General features: G+C 41.3%; 1 non-coding gene across 1 annotated transcript; it reads left to right on the top strand.

The window, feature by feature from the left end:
* The first annotated feature begins 771 nt into the window (after window positions 1-771).
* On the top strand, window positions 772-879 carry LOC118757931 (U6 spliceosomal RNA). Its single transcript, XR_004995438.2, has one exon. It is a non-coding gene; the product is annotated as a U6 spliceosomal RNA (small nuclear RNA).
* Window positions 880-6901: the final 6022 nt, after the last annotated feature.

Genomic DNA, 6901 nt, shown 5'->3' with positions numbered 1-6901 from the left:
ATGTCAGTAGCAGGTAAAGTCCAGAATTTGGAGTTAGTTTTTATTGTGTATGTGTGCAAGTTTTTTTTTTCTTGCACTAAATGTTAGTATCTTCAGTGGTTGTTCCTCTTCATGCTGTTTCCTTTGTCGCTTGTGTAAGTTAAAAATCAGGACCTATGAACCACATGAAACATCTACTTAGATCAGAGCTGAGCCCTCCATAACATGGGCCATAAGCTAGCAATTCCTCTGTTTTCTCGTCTCACTTTTTCTCCTTTCCTTTCCTTCCCTTTCCTTTTCTCTCCTTCCCTTTCCTCTGTTTTATTGTTTGCATCAAATGTTTTATGTCTTTTTAAAAATTTTGCTTTCTATTGCTATTATTTTCTTTGTTACAGTTTTGTAAGTATGGAGATTCCCCCACCTCCTCTTCTCCTTTGTATTTTTTTAAATGAAAGAGAAATGAAACAAAGAATAAAATCTTGAAACATAAAGTTTTATGAAGTTCACATTCCAGTGTTTATGAAAAAATTTTTACGCAAATATATAAGCCCTTGTATAAATTTAGATATCCTTTGACCCAGTAATTTCATTTTTAAGATTTTTTTTGTTAAGGAGATGTATAAAAATCATTGCAATAATGGGGAAAACAGACCATTTATATTATTAAAATTTTGAAAATAAGCTAAATGTTTAAACACAAATAATTAATTTAGTTACACTATATTTACAGAATGTAATACAGCAGTATCATAAAAATTGCTTAATGCTATATTTGGTAAATTGAAAGATGCTGTGCTTGCTTTGGCAGCACAAGTACTAAGATTGGAACTATATGTGAGAAGATTAGCATAGTCCCTGGGCAACGTTGAGGTGCAAATTTGTGAAGAGTCCTGTATTTTTGCTTGTCAAATAAAATCAATCTTTAAAAAGTAAAAAAAAAAGTAAAAAATTGAAGGAAGTTTTCGAAACAAAAATTTGATCAAGCTATTGACATGCTGATTGGGACCCTTGCTTTTTGCACGCAATTCTTGAATTCAGGTCAGCTTCCAGTTCCAGCTTCCTGCTAATGCAGACCCTGGAAAAGTCGGTTCCTTGCCATTCTCATTGTGACCTGGATTGAGTTCGGGGCTCCTGGCTTCAGTCTGGTGCAATCTCAGCTTTGGTAGCTTTTGGGAATGTGAGCTGGAAGATGGGAATACATGACACTGAATAATATGTATAGGATATTCTTACATTAAGATTGCATGTTGTGATATTGAATTTTATTTTGAAACTTAAAAAGCAAAACAATAGAAACTATAGTATCACTGAAAGCAAGTGCTCTGCTAGGCAGTGAGGGATTCACTTATTTAGCATTCCTAGGAGTGCCACCCTACAGGTGTGGGAAAAGGTACATAAAAATTAGGTAAACTACCCCAAACTTATATAACCAATAAACAATAATTTTCAAATTAAAAAGTTCATGTTTTCTGTATTCAACAACATATTTTCTCCTCTCAGTGTTGGGTTAATTTTTTGTTCTATTTTAGTTTTGGATCGTTAAATTTTTTTATTTTAATAAAAATCTGTTAGTACCCTGGGTATACTATTTTGTTAGGAAAATCTGATGACTTTTTGGGACATAGTGCTGTCTAGGTGAGATTTTTATTCAATCACAAAGATCTATGTAACTCACTGATCAGTTATTTCTTCTCTGTATGAAAGTGGATGATGCATTTAATCTTATGAATTCTCATTGCTTTATCATAAAACAGATATAATGGTATTTACCTCATAGAGTTATTGTGAAGATTAAAACAGGCAATATATCGAAGCTTATAAGACATGTTTGTAAAAAGAATAAACTTTGATTTCCTTAAAAGCATAGTAAGCAATGAGAACCATGATTAACTTTTGTGTGTCTGTGTACAGATTGCTGAAAATACTAGGAGAGCGACTGTGTAATGTAATTCTGCTTTTTAAATTGGTAACTCCCAGTGTAAAACTACAAATTTATGGAGGAGATCATTCTTTTGTTCTGCTTTTCAAGGAAATGAGGCTAAAGGGAAAAATAGCTTATGAACATATTGATCATTCTCTGAGTTCATGCTGTACAATTTTGTGGTCCTCCCATTACAGAGGCATCTTTTACACAGAAAAATATTATCCAAGCTGACCAGTTTGACATTTATCTGCTACTGATGAGAAGAGTACTATAAGAATGAATCACAAAGCCATTTCAACAGCAGACCTGGGGCAAACTGTGACTTAGGGTGTAATCTGCTGAACTAGGAGAAGGAGAGAGAATGAACAAACTGTTTAGGACTCCTAGGAGGATAGCCACAAATGAAGCCAGATTGCTACAGCTCATCTTCAATGTACGGATGATGCTATAGCTCAACAAGCACCAAGAACTTCCAGGGACTAACGACCTCACCTGCAGAGCAAAAAAAGGTGCCAGAAACCGACAATGCAAGAGCTGAAATTTCCAAGTGGTTTGGTTAAAAATCTCGAAATAACAGAATTTCAACACCTAACACAACTTTCTCAGCATATTTAATGGGAGCTGGAATTGGATGTGGAACATCAGGGACTCAAATTCGTACTTCAGTATGGTAAGCCAACATCTCCATTGACAGCTTATTTAACCAGTACCATTTTTCATATATATGTATATATATTTTCATTTTAATAATAAATTCATTTTATTTTTTATGATGTTTGCATAGTTGAGAGAGATAAATGCCCAATGTGGACCACCAATTAAGATTGGGAGGGTTGAGGAATGGAAGAAAATGGATGAGACAACTTCTTTCAATCTCCTTTTTCCTTCTGTTATCTGGGGAATGTGGAGAGAGAAGGGAGAGGGCTGCTTCAAGCAACCCAACTGCATCAATACCCAGGAATGGGGAATGGCCACCCAATGACATCCCAGGGTCCCTGATGTGGATCATTCTTTGGATACTGCTTAAGAAGTTTGGGAGTTCTGTGATGCTGTTAATTTCCTTGCTCCAAGGTTGAGGAAATTCTTCCAAGGACCATAGGCTAGCATAGACTGCCTTAGAGTCTCGATTCACCCAGATACTTGTCTGGGTGAGCTGTCCAATTTGTTCTGCCCTCCATGGTACTAGATGTCCTATGCACGACTCAATGAACTGGTTGTCCTGTTCCCCATGAAATCTGTGCATGCCATCAACTACACAGGCCTCGTGGAATTCTGACATATGTGCTACATGATCAGACCAAATATTCTGTGATTTTCACTGTGGTTGGAGTTCTGAGTCCAATGGTTCAGTTGAGGGATCCCCAAAGAAACCTTGTCAGAGGTGAGCCCAATCTGATTCCTGTGTGTACCAGCCAGTGTGGAGTCCAGCTCAGCCTATCACCTGCATCAGCCTACACACAAACTGGTAGTTGCAGATGCCCAGTCAGTTCTGTTCCCAGCTCCATCTCATATGCAAACCAAGGGGTGTTGCAACCCAGCCTGATCCTGCCCACCACACACTCCGCTCTCACACACACCAATGGGAATTGCAGCCTAGTCAGAACAACCCCCAATAACCCACACTAGGCCAGACCCCCCGGCCCTGGTTCCCGTACATTCCAGTATTTGCAGCGGACTGATCCAGTCTGTCCCACATCCCATGCACCTCTTGTGTATGTCAATGGGCTTTGGAGCCTAGTTCAACCAAACCAATCCTGCTATCCATTCCACACTTATGCCAGTGGATGCTACCATCTGTCTAATCAGGCCTGCCTCTAGTCCTGGTTCCCACAGTTTCCATACTGGGCCCATTCCCAGCCCCCAATCTTGCACTTTCCAGGTGGTTCAGTGGTCTAATCTGACAGATCTTTCCCCCAGTCTCAGCACTTGCAAGTTAATGCTCCAGCAAAGCCCAATTAGCCTGCAGTTAAATTGGGTCATCCAAGCACCAGTGGATATGGTCACTTAGCCCAGCCTGGCTCTCTGCCTAACCCAACTCACATGCAGGACAATATGTGCTGTAGCTTTTCCCACACTGATTTGCCTTCAGTTTCAGCTCTTACATTCACCAGCAGAAGTAGTGCCCCAGCAGGGGAGCAACCCCCATCTCCTGTTGGGTTCACCCCTACCCCCATCTCTGGTCTTATGTGTGCTGGTAGGTGCTGTGACCCAGGCTGGCATGGCTTGTCTCACCTTGGCATCCACTGGTGAGTGCTGCAACTTGGCTTGGCCTAGCTTGCCCCAGTTATAGCCCATGCTGGTAGGTGTTGCAGTTTGGCCCAGGCCAGCCAGCCCTCATTCCTGGCCCTAGTGTGAACTGGCTGGAATTGGCCCAGCCTGGCTTGCTTCCAGGCCTGACCCACACAACTGCCGGCTAGTATTGTAACCTGGCTTGGTCTGGGCTGCAGCCCAGCCAGGGCATCCCCTTAGCTCCCTGACCAAACTCATTCCTACCCACAGATCTTGCTCATGCTAATGGTTGCTCTGACACAGCCTGGCATAACCCATCACCCCGTTTGGCCTTTGCCTTCAGATGCTGCAGTCTTACCCAGTCTGGCCCACCCCCCAAAAATGCAATTCTCCAGTGGGTGCTCTAGCCTAGCCTTGCCCATCCTGCTCCCATCCTTGGCTTTCATGTAAACCAGTGCATGTGACAGCCGAGCCTAGCTTGGCATGGCCGGGATGCCTTTCTGGCTCCCACACAAGCCAGTGTGCTATGATTTGGCCTGACCCTGACCAGTCACCAGTCACCAGTCTACCTTCTAGAGAGCCAACCCATACACCTGCCATCAAGTGAATCAGTCATGCCCTTTACCAACAGTCAACCCTGACTCACAATATCACCAGCAGGAGCAAAGGCCCATCAGAAGAGTTCCTCCAAGTTCCCCCACCAGGCCCACCCTCAGCCCAAGATCTCACATGCTAGCAGGTGCTAGGCCCTTACTTGGCAGTCTGACCTACCAGCGTTGGCCTTTTTGTGTGCTATTGGATGTTGCAGCCCAGCCCACTCCACACTCAATTCTTGGTGCACCTGCAGGTATTACAGCCTGGATCAGCAGCCTGACCTATTCCCAATCCCAGTAGCCATGAATGTTGTTGAATTCCATGGTCATGCCTAGCTCAGCCTGTTACCATCCCAGCCCTCGAGCAAACCAGCTGATTTGGCAGTCCCACAGGAGTGACTACACAATCCCCCAAAGAATCTGGTTCCAAGACCCAGTTCTTTTGTGAGTTGGTTAGTGTTATGGCTCAGCCTAACACGGTTCATTCCCTTGTGGTTGAGCCCTGCCAGGTAGGTCCCCCAGCCATGGCTTTTATGTGCACCAGGAGATGGTGCTGGATGCCCAGCTCAGTTCTCCCACGTGGGCAGGTATGTTGGTTTGGTCCCGAAGGTCCTTGAAAGGCTTTGGGCCATTCTATTCTGTTTTCCCGTGCCACAAGCAGGGAGCTGAAAAGGAAGTAAAACAGCTGGAATATGAACCATATGGGATCTTGGTGCATGCAAGGTGAGGATTTTAGCCACTAGGCTACTGTGCTGGGCCCCTTTTTCTATTTTTATAACCAATGCTAAGTTGCCATTGTCTCTTTCTACAGCCAAAAAATGCGGTTTGAATGCTTCAATATAGCTATAAAAGAAAGACTAGGGATATTTACCAAAAAAAAAAAAAAAAGTTACGCACCTACAAATGGAGATCCCTGCCTGCATTTTGAATGTTTGGCATCACATTTGAGCTCTATCACTCAACATTTTAATGTAGGGATTATAATAGTTGCAATCTCCACAGTAAAGATTTAAAGGGTTCACATTCCATTTTTACAATATTACAGTAGTTCGAATTTTTTACATCTGCATGCTTATTTTTATTTCATCAGTATTCACAGAATCAAAGAAATGAAATGAACTAAATGTCCTTCTGTGCACTAATGGATAAAGGAAATGTGGTGCCTAAACACAAGGGGATATTACTTAACCGTAAAAATGATGAAATACTATCATATGCCACAGTGTGGATGGAGCTAGAGATTGTTATATTAAATGAAATAAGCCAATCACAGAAGAACAATGATCACATCTCATGGGAGTTAGGAAAACCATGGTGCTTGTCAGGGGCTGGGTATGGAAGTAGAGTGGGTGGATGAGGACGAACGGGGGTAGGTTAAATGATGAGTACCAACTTTCAGAGAAGTGAGGAATTCTGGGGTTCCATTGCACTGAGTGATTGCATGTGGCAACTTACTACGGATTTCTCTAATTTAAAAAAACCTAGAAGACTTTTTTGTTGCTTTCTGAATTTGTTACATTTAACAACTATCGACATGTGAAAGGGTTGAAAAATAAATATATTTACCCTGATCTGATATTATGCAATTTATACATGTACTTAAACATTGCATCATACCCCCTAAATATGTCATTTTTAAAATTTCTTTTAGCATTTAAAAAATTTTCAGTTTAAATGTTAAATTTTGTTGTGCAATTCTGTGTAGTCGGGGATGCCGCTACCCTGATTCCCACCTCCCGACTCATTTTTTCCCATATTGTCACAAGAGTTCACTCTTTCATAAGGTGTTACAATTCCATCAGTCTACTATTAAGTGTGCCCCAACATTGCTGGTACAGACACTGGCAGACAGTCCATCATCCCATTATCTAGATATGTCCAACACTTTCATTGGGAATGTTTATGGTAAATGTTGATGATAAAATGCAAAATATAGCAAATTGCATTGTTAAATGTGTTTACAAGAGTTGTTCTACTTGTTTTCTTTCATTTAATTATGTTACTAAAGGAATGAAAATAACTAATCTGTTTACTGCTTCTTAAAATGATTGTTGGCTTTATATTGTTGGTAAATTGTCTTCTAAATGAAGATCAAACCTCATTTCCTCCTAATTTTTTTCAATCTGGCATGAGTTTTGTGCTGACAATGGGCTTTTCTAATCAGGCATGATTACTC

Source organism: Ochotona princeps, chromosome 5, assembly GCF_030435755.1.
Source record: "Ochotona princeps isolate mOchPri1 chromosome 5, mOchPri1.hap1, whole genome shotgun sequence".
NCBI classification, from domain to species: Eukaryota; Metazoa; Chordata; class Mammalia; order Lagomorpha; family Ochotonidae; genus Ochotona; species Ochotona princeps.
This window is presented reverse-complemented; position numbering and strand designations above follow the sequence as displayed.